Raw genomic sequence first — 19,280 nt, forward strand, 5'->3', positions numbered from 1 at the left:
AAACTTAGTTGAAATAACCAGATGTTGAAGTTTACAAAAGAGATGCTTTGTCAATACTTTACAAGGCAAGCTTTTTCCAAAGAATAAACAAAAGAATAAGAGCACCAAGTGGAGAATCCGGGTATCGATCCCGATACCTCCCGCATGCAAAGCGGGCGCTCTACCATTTGATATAGTAATATCAATAGTAATATCAATAGTAATGATTCTAGTTGAGTTGTTTCAGTCTCTGATTTTCACATCCGCTTTCGTGCGGGTTGGTGCACAACTAGGAAGGTGCAGGGATCGATACCCGGATTTTCAATTATTTGCCCTTTTAAGATTTCTCATGTGCATGATCCGTTAGCTCAGTCGGTAGAGCGTGGTGCTGATAACGCCAAGGTCGTGAGTTCGATCCTCACACGGACCAGGGAATACTTTTTTGTCTCTATAAAGCCATCTGAATAAAACACTAATTTGTAACTGACTTTCCATTTCATCTATGTGTCTGTATTTTACTTGCATGTGATGATAACTTTTATAAATTTATTGATTTATAATCTTCAACAACAGGGGTATTCGTCCACGTAGGAATTCTTCGTGGGGACGTGCAAACAAGTTTTTCAAAGCCTGATTCTAGTTTAGACCAAAACGTTCGTTTTCCTAAGCTTATTTTCATGCCCTCCCTCTACTTTTTTCAGATCTGGCCGATATTAAAATTTGGTGAAGTACACTCAAAAGATCAGCTTCAATGACACAGTTTGGTCTTTTCTCTTTCTCTTTTATTTATTTGGAGCAAAAAGAACAATTACGTTGATACGCTTTGATCTTTTGGTAAGGCTCAGAGTTTAGGGTTAGGGTACGTCCCAAGCACCACAACACGAAAACCACCGCTGTCCAAAAGTGATTTTTCAGCGCCTATTGGAGAAAAATCTTCAATATGTTGTTTAACTCTGATTCTCAAAGGCTTCAAAGGCTTGTTTATATCGATGATCCTTCATCGAGAGTTTGGTTTGAACCTCGAGTGGAGCTCCAACGGAAACTGTTTTCAAAGGCACCTTAAATTAATCTAGTAAAACTGCTTAAAACTACTTGAAAATATTCTAGTTTTAGTTCTGTGTAGATAATCATGTAGTATTTTCTATTTTTTCTATTACTTTATCTAATTATTTCAGTTTGATACGATAAATAACTTTTTGTAGTTAAAGTCTCTGTGGCGGAAGGTCGCAGGCCCTGCCAGAGACACAAGTGATCTTTTGTCACTATCACGATCGTCATCACATACAACTTGCTTAATAACTTTTTGTAGTTAAGGTTCCTTTAGTGTAGTGGTTGTCACGTCCGCCTCACACACGGAAGGTCGCACGCCCTTCCAGGGACACAAGTGATCTTTTGTCACTATCACGATCGCTATCAGATGCAAATTGCTTAGTAACTTTTCGTAGTTAAGGTTCCTGTATTGTAGTGGTTATCACGTCCGCCTCACACGCGGAAGGTCGCAGGCCCTTCCAGAGACACAAGTGATCTTTTGTCACTATCACGATCGCTATCACATACAACTTGCTTAATAACTTTTCGTAGTTAAGGTTCCTGTATTGTAGTGGTTATCACGTCCGCCTCACACGCGGAAGGTCGCAGGCCCTTCCAGAGACACAAGTGATCTTTGTTACTATCACGATCGCTATCACATACAACTTGCTTAATATCTGTGCCAATTTCAATGTTTGCAAACCCAAAGCTTGTCTCCTTGTGAGCAGGTCGTACAGGGAAGGAAAGAAGTCGAAGTAAGATGGGCTAGGGTAAGCGACTGAATGCAACCGTGGCTCTTGCAATATCAAAGCTTCCCCATTTACCTGAAATTCTCGATCTTCAGAGCTATGGTATACAGTCTCAGAGATTCATTATTCATTCACACATTTCATCTAATTAAGATATTTTTTTGTCACTCATGAAAACTGAATTTGAAGCATTTCCAGGACATTCATTGTGCCCTTTTCTTTTCAGACACGTCACATTAATTTTGCATTTCCTGCTTGTATCACGTCACCATTTTATTATTGTGACTGGCATGTTGGTCTAGTGGCATGATTCTCGCTTCGGGTGCGAGAGGTCCCGGGTCTATGGCCCCTAGTGCCTATGATTACATACAAGTTTTGGTTTCTTTATTGACTTACTTAAAGGTGTAGGAAAGACTCCAAAGATGTCTTCTTATCCAGTTACCTTTTTTCGTTTGTTTTAAATCAAATTCAATTAATTCAATTTTCAATAGCGACGGTGAATACCTATATAAATGTTTCGAGTTGTTTCTTGGTACACACATATACCAATTTTCTAAATTTTTAAAGAACATTAGCCAAACTTCCCATTTTGTCTTAAGATATTTTCAAAGAATCGAATATTCATACAGGTTTTAACGTCGCCGTAGAAAATTGAATTAACTGAAAGTGCCTTAAGACAATTGTTGGTCAAAATTTAATTGGTAGTCTGAGTTCGAAGAGAACAACAATTTCGTAGACACAATTTCAAAATGGTCTTTATCCTCCTCATCAATTCTTGAGCAAGTTAATTAATAACGATAAAAAAGCAGCGTAAGCCTCGGTATCCGCTTGGTCATCCTTTCCTTGGATATTTGGGGTGGTTATTTGCACGAGATCTAAACCAAACCGTGGTTTTACGCAGTCAGTAGGCCTCGGATTCTCTATAAGAGGGTTGATTTAATTGAATAAATGTCCTTCCACTATCAGCTTTCGGCCCTTTTGACACAAAAATAAATGTTCAGATAAAAAGTTTGTCTGAGGTGAAGATGGCTTAGAACGCGGTTTTGTTAAAGGGTGGCTAAACTTTGTTTAAATAACCAGCCGTTTAAGTTGACAAAAGAGATGCTTAGTCAACACTTTACAAGGCAAGTTTTTTCTAAAGAATAAACAAAAGAATCAGGGAGGGAATTGGAGAATCCGGGTATCGATCCCAGTACCTCCCGCATGCTAAGCGGGCGCTCTACCATTTGAGCTAATTCCCCAATGTCTGACTTCTTACTTTTCAGGAATAGAGGGTATCCGGCCCCCTTGTTTAGAATCAATAATTCAGAATTATCTTGACAGATCAATTTTACTGAGTAAATATGAGAGACGTAATATGATAAAAAATAATTCTTCAGTCGGCAAAGCGTGGTGCGGATAACGAGGTGGTGAGTACGATCAAACACACGCAGCAAAAACGTAACGGACCTAGAAGGTCTTTGTCTGTTTTGTCGAGTGTAGTCGTTGTTGTAGTTTTTTCTTAAACAAAAGAGAGGGTTAACGTATTTTTTTTCGCTGGATAGGCTGTCCTTCGTGTAATAAAGTAGCCTTGCACGTCTCCTTAGAGTCCTGATGGCCGGCCTTGAATGATGTCGGGCTGAAGGATGTGTAGCCAAGTCATTTGTCAGTATGGATCGGTTTCCTGTAAATTGTTGTCCACATTGAGTTAAAACTTAAAATTATTATTAATTAATTAATAAATTATTACGTTTTGCCCTGGGTGACATGTTTGATTTAAAAATACAACTGAGTCGGCTCTGCACGCTTAAGACCATACAAGACTGTAGCCACCTAATATTTTGGCTAGCGGTAGAATCTGTACAATTAGAACTTGCTCTTGATCTGGAAAGAAAAGGTTATAAATGTCTCGGATAGAGATTTTATTCAGATTAAGTACAGACTTTTCGTGTAAAAGAGCTCTATCGGAATGGAACGCCTCTATCCCAACGAAAAGGCAATTGGAATAGATTGTACATAGTATCAGACGACAACAGGGAAAGTGCTACTAACGTGGACGACCGGTAAGGAGCGATCATTTGACTACACACCTGCTACCTGCTACGCGTCAAAACAATAGTAATAATTTTTTTACGGTCTTCACATTACCTGGCCTGTTGGTCCAGTGGCATGATTGTCGCTTTTGGCGAGAGGTCGCGGGTTCGACTCCCAGGCAGACCCGTTTCGTCGTGGAATATGATGTGAGCAGAGCTTTCGTTCCTTCATTTGGCTAATTTAGGACGAAGGAAAGACAAATGAGACAAAATAACTTCAAACCCGTCGTGAAACTCCGACAAAAAGTTGTTGAATTACAAACTTTTCATTATTTTTAAAATGATGCAAATGCAATTAAATAGTTCTGGTCAAATAGTCAAAACGTAAATAAAGCTTTTTCTGTGTGGGTGTTTTAATGTGCAGAAACGGCAATTTCGACAATTGTAGAAAGGCGATGAAATTCAAGATGACAAATTATACTTGAACAGTACCGATCAACAACCATCAATTGCTGTCCTGTCGTTTGTTGGTCTGAAGTCTGCATGAGCATAAAAAAACCCTTCAGACTGACTCGCGAACCGGTAAGTGTTTCTTACATACTCAGACAGGATAAGGTTCTCATGAAAAGAGTATTACAAAACTAAAATTTAATTCATTATCGAAAATGTTTCTGGCAGGGCTCGAACCTATGATCTTCCACGTGATAACCACTACACTACAGAAACCGCATGGATAAGAATAAATGAATAAGTGACAAGAAAAAACATGCAAGGTGATTCATATGGAAATTAAACTCTCCTTTGTAATTTTTCGCGATGTAATTTTAAGGAAAAGTGGACACATTCGAGGTGCAAAAAGGCCCTCCTTAAGTGAGGTTCCATTCCACATATCAATAAAGCAAGCATGTTTTTTGGGCATTCTTCTGAAGATTAGCGCAGTCATGCCATCCTTTTACTTATGCGTTCAAATGTTATTATTTTTCGGCAACACAATGACAGATAAAAACCTTGAAAGTGAGAAAAGATTACCCAAGTATGTTAGGCTGCCTTGATAAAATGAATGAAAACGTGATCACGGATTTCTTTCGGTATATCCTTTGTCAGGCGAATTTTCTCTTCTATTCCACTGTTTCTTTTGTAGTCTTGAGTGTATCTACCATGTATTCTCACTGACTAGGTTAGAAACAATAAGGTTCACGACCACTTAACTTTACTACTTTTCCAGCTGACCAGAAAAAGTCTTATTTTATCTCATTAAAACCTCTTTGTGGCATTCATAAAAAATGAATTTAAAATCTTTCATTTTGCCTTTTTCTTTTCAGAATGAATACAAATTCTTTATTTCTTTGATTCACACCCGAGTTGCTGAATTACCGGGCTACGTTCTTGTACGGTATAGAGAATAGCGCCTAGCCTCCTTTGTTGTATTTATAAACCAAATGCTACACAAGACTAATTGTGCTACGTGTTTGCTAAAGTGACTGCTTAGAAATTAAAGGAGCCTCCACTTAGCATAGCTGTATTGTAAAGAACACACAGGAAGATGCTGACGGAAAACAGAAATGCGAGACTCCTCTCTTTTCTAGTGCCCCCGCTTTAACCAAGCAAACCTTAGTGAATACGTAATTTCGCGGTCAAATTTACCAGACTAGAGAGACGGCGTCTTTTCAAGTTAGGAGCAGCAATACCCGGCAAAACTTACAAAAGAACCGAAAAAAAGAAAAGTAATCTCTAAGATCCCCTTCAACTATCAATGAATTTTCAAACGCTTTCTGTCATGAGGTTTCTTACTCTTTTTTTCATAATTATTTATTGATTTATTTATTCATATATACACCGAAGTACCTATTCATTCAGTTATTAATCTAATTGGTTATCTGTCTATTCATTTATTTACCAATAACTATTTACTTTTAATATTTAGTGTATTCACCCTTTTGTTATCTGGTGGGTGTTTTCTCTTGTTTGTCCTCTGTCTGTAAGCATTATTTATTTTCAGTTGTGCTCTAGTCTGAAATAAAGACAAAATTTTTCTCCTCAGTCCCCGAGCATCTGCAATCTACAACTTGCATGGTAAAGAGCACCGTTCTGGCTTTCAAAGCGAATGGCACTGTGCGTACCTACCTCGCAGGGTTCAAACGTTGCAAAGGATGGGCTTCATCATATTATGTTTGCTGTTTACCTGTCAATCCTTTTAGGTCGCAGTTTACTCACAGTGCTTACTCAATGAAACATATTCTCCGATTCCAATTATTAACACTGTCTACAGCATTGATTAGGCGCAGCGAATGGTTGGTTCATCAAAAATGTCTACACACCCTCTGGTTATTTAATGGTCAATGCATTTCAGAGAAGGTTGAGTAGGCCAAAGTTCGAAAAAGATCCTGTGACCCCCGAGATCTTACAAGCCCTCATGATATCAAATATAAAAGATGAATTTCCGTCTCTTTTTGTTCTCAGACCAGTCGCTCTTTGCTGAATTAGTTACGCGGGGTTTCCCGTCTAAGTGAATTACGCCATATAAAGGTGTGCGATGTAAAGGTTTTCCCTCGTATGTTTCTATTTTTCTTAGAATCTTCCAAGACGGACCAATTCCAAGATGGGTCGTGGATTATTATCGCAAGGTCAGATCTTCCGACTTGTCCTGTCAAGACTTAAGAGGGTTACGTATCAGCTTCACAAATTGACCTCTGAAAATCTACTTTCGTTTAAAGTTCTTGCTACACTTTGTTCAAAACAGAAAGTACGGGGCTAGGGGATTGTTTACACGAGAGGCAGAGAACTTGTTGAAAACGCTTTTAGAGAACTCACAGACGTTTTTAAGGTTAATTTCCATAGCCTTGGGGCTGGAGGAGCCACCTTCGCGATTAATACTGGAGCTTTTGATTAGCTTTTTAAGCGAAACGGTCCTTCGGTTAGCAAAAACGCTAAGGATGGCAAAGACAAATTCTCGTTTATTAGTGTCATAATCTTTAAGAATTGAGATAAAGCGTTTTGTATCGTAAGACTATGCCCAGCAGATCGGGAGAGTGTTATCCATTGGTCCGGGAATTTTGAAATGGGAATTTTTCTAATCTCCTGTAAATAAAGTAGCCATCTTCCCTGCGGGGAATCGAACCCCTTTAAGTTAAACAGCCACGAGTTCACCATTATGTCACTGATCATGAAGGGACAAGGCTAAAGCAGCTGCTTTGCCTGTATTCAGACTTCAGTCCTGCCTTGGAAAAGAAGCAAAGTTAAGTGATCGTGAATCTTATTGTTTCTGACGAAAAGTCGATTAGATTCATTGTAGATGCACCCAAGACTACGAGAGGAACAGTGGAATAGAAGAGAACATTCTCCTAACGAAGGATTTACTGAAAAAATTCCGTGATCACGTTTTTCATTCATTTTATCAAGGCAACCAAAGTCGAAACAACTTTTGCCACAATCGTTTGCACTATAAGAAATCCAAGTTTCATCATCATCCTCTTATCATAATAATTTTTTTTCCTGAGTATTTTGATGGTGAGTTAACTAAAAACGCGCTTACCGGTGGCTACTCAGTCTGGATTGTCCTGTCTATGCTCGTGTAAAGACCAGATGAATAAACTTGTTGGTATGACACCTTTCCTGCACCATTTACTTAACCTCCGTCTTGCAATTATTTGTTGGGATTCGCACGAGTGCTGTTCAATGCTCCCAACAGAAACCAAGAACAAAATGAAAAAAACAGGTGCGCAACGAGTACACGTGTGCGCGTAGAATCGCAATATGTACACTCATGAGATAAATTTCACATGCAGTAATTTCGCAAAAGCAGTCCGGCATATCTGAGAAAATTTAGGAATGGATATCAAACATCCGTGTAAGACGGTGATTTCCTGCATTTAATTATTTATAGATCAAAAACTCTGTTCGCATCATATTCCACAACAAAACGGGCATCTCCGGGAGTCGACCCCGGGACCCCGCACCCAAAGCGAGAGTAATGCCATTAGACCAACAGCCATGAGTTCACCATAGTGTCAATTTGATTTCTTTTCTGCCCCAGATGTCTTTGCTAACATTGGAGAGTTGATATCTAAACCTGCGATGCTACTAAATGGGCGCTCCAACCAACTGCAACCCAAGCAATAATTTTGATTTAGAAAAAGACAAATCTGAAATCGAAGGAAATCGTTGCTACAAGCTGGCACTATTTTAGGATCTCTTTGAGCAAACTACAATAGAGACAGGTGAAGTTAATTAAATGTTCTTTGCCATGATCATAGTTTCCGATCATCGCAAAAAACGTTGGCAGATGTACACCATGTATTAGCCGTAGTCCGTTTTCTTTTTTTTTTTTTTGAAATTGCTTTACCAGTTTAGATGCCATTGACGACCAGAAACGTCATATAACAAACGTCCGTTACCACGACGATCACCAACAAAAACATCATTAACTCTCTAATGTTGCTCAGTTTTAGAGACTCATGCAAGATATTATAAAGGGACGAGGTTTAAGCAGCTGCTTCGCTTGCATCCAGACCTCCTCCTGCCTTGGAAAAGAAGCAAAGATTAGCGATCGAGAACTAATTGTTTCTCGCGCAAAGTCAAGGAGAATGCATTGTAGATGCACTCTAGTCTAAAAGACTTCGACTGGAACAGTGGAATGGACTGGCAATCAGTTTCATCTGCCACATGATTTAACTAAAGAAAAGCTTGATAACGTTTTTCGTTCATTCAATCAAGGCAACCAAAGTCAGATAAAAACAGCAAAAAGCAATCGAGAACAAGCGTAGGTAATCTTTGTTTGCTTTCAAGCTGATTATCTGTCAATGGCATTGCCTGGCAATCATAACATTTGAAAGCAAAAGGAATCGTCCCCGGGTGGGATTGAACCACCAACCTTTCGGTTAACAGCCGAACGCGCTGACCGATTGCGCCACGGAGACTGTGCAAAGTTAGGATTAGAAATTCGTAGAAAGGCTACACTCTTGAAATGTGGCAAGTTCAAGTCATGACTGGAAGATTTCTTTTCTTTTCTTCTCCCCCTTTGTATTTCAAATTCGACTTTACACGACAAAACCATCACGCAATGCAATTTTTGTAACTGTATATCAAGTGGCGGAGCGCCCGCTTTGTATGCGGAAGTCGAAACCCGGATTCTCCATTGTATTACATTTTGCTTTTTGCCCATATTTGGACGCACAAACCTCTGATGGTCAGCCATATTTCAAGGGCTCGTTTGAGCAAAGCTGACTGGCTTTTGATCAAAGGTCAGAAGAATGACCATTGCCCGTTGTGGTTGCTTTATCATGATCGGAAACATTCAACAGAGTTTAATTTATTTTGATGAAAATATTTCCCAATAACAAGTAACCTTCTGTTTAATATTTAGTTGACAGAACATGAAAATACTGAATTAAAAAAGGATGAAGTAATTATATGTGCTATGCGTTCCATCGCAGACAAACATTCCAGCTGCAATAGCAAAGCCTATTATGTTACTACCTACTTGTAGTGCCAAAGCATGTGCCAAATATCAGTTTCTAGAGGAGATTGATGAACAGTAAAGAAGGCGATGTGTACAGAAACCTGGAACTGCTGGCCTTCATCGCTTACATGTAACAAGGAATAGTACCAAGGCTTGAAGATTTCGGTTAGAGTAACTTATTATAGAAATGAAACGTTGAGCTACTGACTTTCTTTCTTTCTTTCTATTCTTGCACAAGAAAATGGAAGTCAAGTACCTCCAATTTGTGTGATGTATGGTAATGTAATGAATACCCAATGCTGGGTGTTGAACCTTGTCCCAAAAACTCATGAATATCATCTTTGGTATTTGAACACTCCATTGGCAAGGTAAGTATCATTTAAGTAACCACACGCAATTTTAAAAAAAGTTGTTACAGACTGAAAGAAATACCATTTTTGCTTTATCTCTCTTGTTAGTGAAGCAAAGATTTGATTTAAACTTTGAAACATCATAAGCTTAAAAATTGCAAATGTGAACCTTCCATATTTGTTTCTTTTTTTCGTTTTTCGTTTTATAAAAAACAACCAACCCCTGGCTTGATTTGTCTAACCGAAACATGCAAAGGAAAGAAGCTAGAGTTAACTCAAACCTTGTGATGCTTTCAAGGTTCAAATTAAATCGTTGCGCATGCTTCACTGTTTCTCGTGATCTTTAGGGGAGATGTGGATAGTTGATTCATTTGTATGTGTTTTCAGTACACTCAGGGTCAAGTAATAGTCTTAAAATTTTGCAAAATATAACGCATTAAGTACGAATTTTCATTTTTGCCTTCCTTACGTTATTTTGGAAAAAATAGATAATAAAATAGTTCTTAAATAATTTTATTCTGACTTGAAATAATAACAGATTACATTTCAAAGGGACAAAAGATAGTTTGTCAAACAGGAAAATATCAAAGCAATATCAAAAGAAACTTTTTTGGCATATTTTCATTGTTAAGTGGATCTAGGAAAAGTTAGAAAAGTTGTCTAACAAAAGGTAGAGCGTCCGCTTTACACGCGAGAACTATCGGGATCGATACCCGGATTCTCCAAATAGATTATCTTTTAATATCATAACTGAACGACCATTTCCATCTTTTTGTCTTTTTATGAGGTCGAGTTCACCCAGCGATAGATTCGATTCATGAAATTGAAGACTAAGTACAATGAACGCAGCGGAGAGAGCGTCTTCAAATTAGCTCAAGTCGTAGAGCACCCGTGTAACATGCAAGAGGTACCCGGGTTCTCCATCTTGCCTATATACTCGTGATGCTTCGTTTGAGAAAGAAGGTGCTTGTGCTTGTGCACCGCCTGAATATACTTCAATTTTAATAATTAAAGCTAGTGCCTTCAATTAGGCTCACAATATTATTCCTAAATCGTGTATTTCATTAATCAGAGGGGGTTGAAGGCATTTACTTGAGCTTAACTATATTGATGCGTCTGTGTTTTAAAATCTTCTTTAGTTTTCAAATTCTATCAAAAACTCATGATAACCTTTCTTTTTAAGAAGTCATTTAGTCTGAGATGGACCGAAATACTAAAAGACCTAATTTGAGCACAGGTTCACCTACTGTTTGTAAGTTAAATTTTGTCGAGATTCCCTAAAAGGAATGTCATCTGTGTCACAGAAACCTCAGAAAAAGACAGGATAAAGCTGATTTTTCGATGGGCCACGAAGGATATAGAATATACCAAAATAAATCCGTGATCACGTTTTTCATCTATTTTATTAAGGCAGCCAAGGTCGGATGAGATAAAAATCTAATCGAGGTCCTAGCATAAGTTATCTTTGTTCACTTTCAAGGTGATTATCTGTCAATTATATTGCCGAAAAATAGTAAAAATTTGAACGCATAAGGAAAAAGATGGCATGGCTAAACTACTCTTCAAAAGAATGACTAAAAGACATGCTTATTTAATTGATGTATGTACTGCTTGATTCATATTCTCAAAGGCTTGTCTGTATGGATACTCATTTAGGGCTTCTTTTGCACCTAACTGTGGCCACTTTTCCTTAAAAATTCCACGGCGAGATCTTCTTACTAGGTAGAGTTTAACTTTCGTGTGAATCACCTGTTTTTCCTCGTCACTTATTCATTTATTCATTTTTGATTTTAAAAAGATATAATTCTAAAAATTTAATTGTGAGTACCGCCAAAGTTTCTGTAGTGTAGTGGTTATCTGCTAGAATTACTTTCGATATATAACCATTTTGGTCGGAGGATGGGCAGACACCACGGCAATATGTGCAGCCTTCACAATCGTTACAAACTGTATTAAACATTTTTACCTCCAGTGAATTATTTATTCTTCCTTGTGAGAATAATTAATAATTCTAAATTCAGTAATTAAATAAAATAAATTAACTAAAATAAACTAAATATAATTAATTAAAATTAAATTTCAGTTTTGTGATACTCTTCTTTTCATGAGAACCTCATTCTTTCTAAGTATACTGAGGCTGAGGTAAACTAAGAAACACTTACCGGTTTGCGAGTCAGTCTGAACGGTTTCTTTATGTTCATGCAGACTTCAGATCAACAAACGACACTTGTTGGAATGAAAACTTTGCTACATCATCTACTCGAGAACAGTCTTTCCGTCTTGTAATTTGATTTGGCCTTGTCAAGCCCTGTATGCCGGGATTCGTACCACAGAAAACTAAGACAGGATGAAAAATTACGTGCACGTGTGGCAAAAAATCGCAAAATTTGCTCGTATGAAGTAAAAAATTTAAATTTAAACTTCGACATCTTTCTGCTGTCTATGATTTTGTTGAAAATTGATGATGACTACCAAACATGAACTTAAAATGAAACGTTCGAGCGTGCGTAACTCGCGTGACACCCTGACAGCCCAACTTCATCAGCTAGTCAGCAACAAATTCTGCTTATTCGTTAGCTTAATCGAAACAAGGCATTATAAACATGCCGTAAATGCCACAAAAGTAATAACCTGTAAATTTCTTTAGTGTAATGGTAATCACGTCATCCTAATACACGGAGGGTCGCAGGTTTGGGCCCTGCCAGAAACAAAAGATTGTCACAATCGTCTGCAACATCAGAAATCCAAGTTTTATAACTATTCGTTGAATTTTTTTCTGAGTATTTTGGGGCTGAGATAAACTAAAAGACGTGCTTACTGGTGTCTACTCTGTCTGTATCGTTCTCATTATGCTCGTATAAAGACCAGATGAATAAACTTGTTGGTATGACACCTTCGCTGCACTATTTACTCGTGTTCGTATTTCCGCTATCGACGTAACTATTATTTCCATTTTCAACCTCATTCTTGTGAATATTTGTCGGGATTTGCACGAGTGATGTTCATCCCTCCCAACAGAAACCAAGAACGAAATGAAAAGAATTGGTCCGCAACGTGTGCGCGTAAAATTGCTATATGCACACGCAAGAAATAAATTCCACATGCAGTAATTTCGCAAAAGCAGTTATTTCAGAGAAAATTTGAAATCTTCATTTGTATTTTCTTTGATGGTAGTGGATATCAAACATCCGTGTAAGACGTTGATCTCTTGCATTTATCTTGATGCCGCGCTTTAGTCCTTCCTTTGAAGCTCTTTCATCCGAAGAACAAAGAGTTTTGGCTTTGTTTCTTGCAAATAGAGTAGCCTGTTTGGAGCGAAGCAAAATATGATATTCACGATATATGTTTTCTAGTTTTTACTACATCGCTCAAGTTAGTCTTTCTTTCGTCTTAAACTACCTAAATGTAGGAACGAAATTCTGCTTACATCAAATTCCACGACAAAACGGGCTTGACCGGGAGTCGAACCAAGGGCCTCACGCACCCAAAGCGAGAATCACTAGATCAAGAGGCCAGTTATACGAAACCCTTAAAAAACATGTTACTGTTGTTTTGATGCGTAGCTGGTAGCAGGTGTGTAAGCAAATGATCGCTCCTTACCGGTCGTCCATGTTAGTGACGTATTCCACTTTCCCTGTTGTTGACTTAGTGTTTGTACAATCTATTCCTATTATTATTACTGGCAAGTGTAACAGTAAGGATTACGATCAGTTAACTTTTCCAACAGTAGTTCCAAAGCGAGTGGTGTTTACTAAATACAAGCGGAAAGTTGCGCTAGCCTTCCATCCATATCTTGTCTCTCGTAAGACTTTGGTAGTATAGTTGTGAGTATCCTCGCTTGTCACGCGGGAGACCAGATTTCCTTTCCGATAAAGCTCCTCTAATCGAAAAGTCGGTACTTAATCTGAATAAAATATCTATCCGAGACATTTATATCCCTTTTTCTTCCCAGAGCAAAAGCAAATCCTAATTATGCAGATTCCACCGCTGGCCAGAAGATTAGGTGGCTACAGTTTTGTACTGAGCATTTGTAATTATATGCCACAACAAATTATCTATCCGCAAGTTCCAAAGTGTTCATGCTTAACTTTTAAAAGATTTCGGGTTGATTATAGCGACGACGTTGGTCACTTCATGACCAATTTCACAAGGCTGGTATACTTATCAGTTGGGATAACGATCAATTAACATTTTGTCTTTCCATGTATCTTCTGTTAAGTTTGATGTCAGCGTGTGGTTTAAAGCTTCAACAATTCGGTTATCGTTGATTTGACAGGTTGTGAACGAATATAATTTGTTTTTGTCCACTTTTCTTCTCACTTCGCAGAAGAATAAAGAAACGCCAACGACCTCTTTTTTGGAATTATTTACTGTGCCCTAGGAGAATTTTGGTAGTCAAGTGTAACTGATGAGGTACATTGTGATGGAATTTCATAACATATAAGGAAAAAAACAGTTTCATAGATGAGGGAAAAAATTGGTTAGGGGTCGAACTCACGCACCACACTCTGCTGACTGAGCCTAAAGACGTCGCATGCCTTTGCCCATTATTGCTGTTAGCGGTAATTTTTTGCCTTTTAGCTTTACTTTTTCCCGGAGATTTAAAAGAGTTAGAGTTGTTTATATCCAAAGCTGAAGAGCCGGTGTAAGGCAAGGAGCTGAGTCAAAAGTTTTAACTGGACTATCTTTAATCTTTTACTCGCTCTGATTCCAATTTTCTGATTCTTCTTTTGAATAACTTGCTATTCTCAATGACGCTAATAATTGCCCTGTGTTTATTGAGGCTTATGGTCTTTTTTTCAAATTTACGTATTTCTTCCATTGGGTTGCACAGGAGGCGTTTGTTTTAAATTTGTGGCGATAAATTGTCAACACTTGATGTGTAGGGAACACTAATTGTTACAAAGAGTATTATCCTATTTTAGGATAAAAATACTAAAATCTAAATGGAGAATTCAGGCATCCATCCTGGTACCCCCCATATGCTAAGCGGGCGCTTAACGATTTGAGCCAATTCCCCAACCCGTTAATCACATGGTTTACCACTGTTCCTGTAGATATTTTATTAACATTTCAAGTTTTAACTCACTGCGGACAACAGTTTACAGGAAACCGACCCATAGGGACGAGTGACTTGGCTAGTCATCCTTCAGCCCGAGATCATTCATGGCCGGCCACGGGCTATCAGAACTCTAAGGAGAAGTGCAAGGCTATTTTATCACACGAAGGACAGCCTATCGAACGAAAACCAATACGGTGACCCTCTCTCTTTTTTAAGAAAAACTACAACAATCAGTACACTAGACAAAACAGACAAAGACTTATTAGGTCCGTTGTTGGTGCGTGTGTTTGATCGTACTAACCATCTCGTTATCTGCATCACGCTTTGCCGACTGAAGAATTATTTTTTATCATATCACGTCTCTCATATATACTCAATAAAACTGATCTGTCAAGATAATACTGAATTATTGATTATTGGATTGGGGAATTAGCTAAAATGGTAGAGCGCTTGCTTTGCATGCGGGAGGTACCGGTATTCTTTTGTTTATTCCTTGGAACAAGCTTGTAAAGTGTTGACTATGAATCTCATTTGTAAACTTCAACATCTGGTTATTTAAACAAAGTTTAGCCACTCTTTAACAAAACCGCGTTCTACGCCATCTTCACCTCAGGCAAACTTTGTATCTGAACAGTTAGTTTTTGTGTCAAAAGGGTCAAAAGCTAATGGTGGAGGGACATTTACGCAATTAAATCAACCCTCCTATAGAGAATCCCCAAGGCCTATTTATTGCGTAAAACCACGGTTTGGGTTAGAGCTCGTGTAAATAACCGACCCCAAATGTCCAAGGAAAGGATGACCAAGCGGATACCGAGGCTTACGCTACTTTTATAACTCGCGTGTATCGTTATTAATTAACTTGCTCAAGAATTGATGAGGCGAATAAAGGCCATTTTGAAATTGTATTGAAGAACGTGTGGTTGTTCGTTGTTGTCGTTGTTCTCTTCGAACTCAGACCACCAATTAAATTTTTCCAACAATTGTCTTAAGGCACATTCAATTAATTTAATTTTCTATGGCGATGGTAAAAACCTGTATAAATATTCGATTCTATGAAAATATCTCAAGACAAAATCGGAACTTTGGCTGATGTTCTTTAAAAATTTAGAAAATTGGTATCTGTGCGTACCAAGAAACAACTCAGAACATTTATATAGGTATTCATCGTCGCTATTGAAAATTGAATTAATTGAAGGTGATTTAAAACAAGCTGAAAGAAAAGTAATTGGATAAGAAATTTTTGGAGTCGTCTTTCTAGATATTCTCTCCTACACCTTTAGCAATAACTTGTATACAATCATGGGCAATAGGGGCCTGTCCGGGATTCGAACTCGGGACCTCTCGCACCCGAAGCGAGAATCGTGTCACTAGATCAACAGGCGAGACACAAAAGTAAAATGGTGACGTAAGACAAGCAGGAAATGCATAATAATTGTGACGGATCTGAACAAAAAATAGCACAATAAATCTCCTGGAAGATGCTTCAAATTCATTTTTCATGATTGACAAAAAAAAAAAAAATCATATTCAGATGAAATGTGTAAATTAATACTCTGAGACTATATACAATAGCTTCGAGGTTCGAGAATTTCAGGTAAACGGGGAAGCTTTTAGTCAATGGCCAGGCCACTTTTCGGTACCAAACCGAAGGACAAAATCTAAGTGTCATCATGTGATACTACTGCCTAAGGTGTTTTTCAATTTGTATGATAACCTTTGTGGATGAGCAGCTTTGATAGAGATTTTTCGATTTAAAATTTCCCAAAAAAATGGCTTCAGCATAGAAACGAGGCTCAGAATAAAATTCCTTAAATATATGGGCACGATCGTTTTGTGAGATCTTTAGATAGTAAAAAAGAGGAAAAAATTTGTATTTTTTCCCTCGGAGTTGTCAGAAGTAAAAATTTGTGAAAGGATTAGACGACAAACAAGAAAAGAACCAACAGTGTAATTCACATTACATCATGGGTAAATCCAAGATGGCGGCTCCCTCGACAGGTACGTAGGACTCATTTGTGCTGGAATTTTGGTTGCTTATTGAGACGTGAAAGGTTTTAAGGGGATAAATAACCAGTATGATAAATGTCAGAGGGAATTCGATACAGTCATGTCAAGTCAACGGTTCTCAGAGTTCACTGTGCTTTATGACAAGTACCTGGACTATCTTCGTGGCAGTAATGGGAAGCTGTCTAGCTTCTGAATGTCTTATATTGATATGGTAGGGATTCTTCTGAATTTGCTGAGAGAATCCAGAAAGGGAGATTGGGAGCTACATCCATCAGCCATTAGAAAAATGACAATCTTAACTATGCTCGTTAATTGTCGGCATATGTCTCTGAGATGTCTCACCTGGAAGAAGAACACCCAGAAGCTTTCAAATATCTAAAATCTGGAGGATGTACAGTCCAGATAGGGGAGGACAACCCTTTTGGAAAATTTCCTGTCGTTCCAAACATGCGAAGAAAATGTAAATAAAGACGCAGACAGAAAGGGGCACCAAAGTATTAAGCCTTAAAGCGGGAGCGGTGAGCAAGTACTATCCGGTTGCCGAATAACGCAGTATCTTCCTGAAGCTGATGAAGGACATGTTAGACTTGAACAAATCAATTTGCCAGCACACCGATCTCCAGAAAACCAGAATTGTAAGAGATGAGATGGATGTTAAGTCCCTGGTAGTAATGTTCCAAAGTCACTGGCTTGACCCATTCAGCAACGTGCAGCAAGATCTGGTTTGTCTCTCCACTGGAAAAGTGGCCCCTCCAAAGATACAACAAGATTTGCTTACTGCTAAAGCTGCTGGAGAGAATGCATACGAAACCTTTCGTGTAAAGCAACTGGAGTAACAGCCACCTCAAACCAAGTTCCACGTCACAATCACCAAGGCAAAACTGCAAACATTTACCGAGCTGAACAAAAAGGTGCAAGTCCGGAACAAAACGTCCAAAGAGATCATCCTGGAAGCTGATAGAAATCTATTCATCCAGATGATATTAATAGCTGAAATCAGAAAACTTCAAATGAGGGAAGTTCTAAGTCATCCACTGGGGCCCCTTCCCTGGGCGTTGTCCACTGCTGATGGATCATCATGAAGAAAAACAAACAGATAGCTTTTGCAAAAGAACTGCAATAAAATGTTCCAGCCGCAGACGTGATCTCGCAATCATTAGCATGTGTAATATATGCTTTGGCCCTCGTACAGAGACTCAAAGGAGACCACAAGACGTTTGCCGAGGTGGCCGATTCTCTACTAGGCTTGGCGCTGCACTAATGGTCTAACTCAAGGAGAATAGATGTTATATTTAATGTATACAAAGAAACCTCCATCAAAAATGCAGAAAAAGAGAAGGGGGGAGCAGAATTCGGCGATGAATTTAGAAACACTCAATCCGAACACAAAGTGCAGCAGTGGAGAAAATCCCTTTTGAATACAAAGAATAAAAAGGCCTTCGCAGATTTGTGGTAAAGGAGTGGAGACGGGATAGATACGGGATAAAGTTGACAGGCAATGTAGAAGATACAGACTATTCTTACTTTGCCTGGCGCAAGTGCTTTATTCCGGCATCCATGTATATCAAGTGTGGAACGCAGACAAGAACTAGATATGTTAGTATCTCCAGTTTGGTGGGAGCCGTAGGAGGAAAACTTTGGAAATGCCTAATTGGCATGCATGGTTTCACTGGTTGTGACAATGTGAGTGCATTCGCTGGAAGGGGAGAGATAACAGCCCTACGACTTGTCAAGCAGCAGAAGTCCTACGAAGAATTTTTTAAGCAGCTAGGGATGGAATGGGTTCTTTCGAATGAGCTATTTCAGAGCCTCCAAGAGTTTACATGTAAGCTCTATTGCTCTCAACCAGGCACTGATAACATCAATGAGATGAGGTACAGGTTATTCTGCGCCAAGACGGGTAACATCGACTCCACCCAGTTACCACCACATGCTGACTGCTTGCTCAAGCATGCTTCTCGAGAAAACTTCCAAGCAGTCATTTGGAAGCGAAGTCTGCAACGCTGCCCTTTGACACCCACGCCCAGCGGTTCTGGCTGGCGGGAAGGCGGCGATAACTTTGCCATTGACTGGATGAGCGGTGACCCAGCCCCTACAGCCGTGCTAGAGCTACTGTCCTGCTCATGTGCAAGGTCCTGTCAACTTCCTACCTACTGTTGCCTAGAAAATGGTTTGAAGTGTACCGATGTGTGGAAGCTTTTAGACTATGACAACAGATGTGAAGATTCTATCGAGGAGGTTGTCTCAGATGATAGCGACAAAGACGAGGAAATCTAACTTAAAGTTTTAATGTAACTTTGCACATGTACCGGGCATTCTCTTATATTCTGAATAATTTTTTTCATATTTAACATTTGGCAAGTGTTGTCATGGAAACCATCCAGGAACAACTTCTATAAGTTAAATATATGTTTGTGACATTAACTCTGAAAACAAAGTTTGGGATTTTCAGTGACTAAAAACCAGTGTATGTAACATTTGACTGTATTTGCATTTGCTTGTAATTGACTGTAAGGAGTAGTAGTCACATTTGCACCAATTCTATCTGTTCAGCCAAACCGAATCAATCATTTGAACCCGTGATAAGCCTGGTATAGCTACTCGTTTGGCATAGTTATCATGGTTATTATATAT

At 38.7% G+C, this 19,280-nt stretch overlaps 3 non-coding genes across 3 annotated transcripts; 1 reads left to right on the forward strand and 2 right to left on the reverse strand.

Moving 5' to 3' along the window:
- The first annotated feature begins 336 nt into the window (after positions 1 to 336).
- Trnai-gau (transfer RNA isoleucine (anticodon GAU)) lies at positions 337 to 409 on the forward strand. Its single transcript has one exon. It is a non-coding gene; the product is annotated as a tRNA-Ile (tRNA).
- A 2,516-nt stretch (positions 410 to 2,925) lies between these two features.
- On the reverse strand, positions 2,926 to 2,998 carry Trnaa-agc (transfer RNA alanine (anticodon AGC)). Its single transcript has one exon. It is a non-coding gene; the product is annotated as a tRNA-Ala (tRNA).
- Positions 2,999 to 8,611: 5,613 nt separating this feature from the next.
- On the reverse strand, positions 8,612 to 8,685 carry Trnan-guu (transfer RNA asparagine (anticodon GUU)). The gene has a single exon. It is a non-coding gene; the product is annotated as a tRNA-Asn (tRNA).
- Between the last annotated feature and the right edge of the window lie 10,595 nt (positions 8,686 to 19,280).

Source organism: Pocillopora damicornis, chromosome 13, assembly GCF_964200805.1.
Source record: "Pocillopora damicornis chromosome 13, jaPocDami1.2, whole genome shotgun sequence".
NCBI lineage: Eukaryota > Metazoa > Cnidaria > Anthozoa > Scleractinia > Pocilloporidae > Pocillopora > Pocillopora damicornis.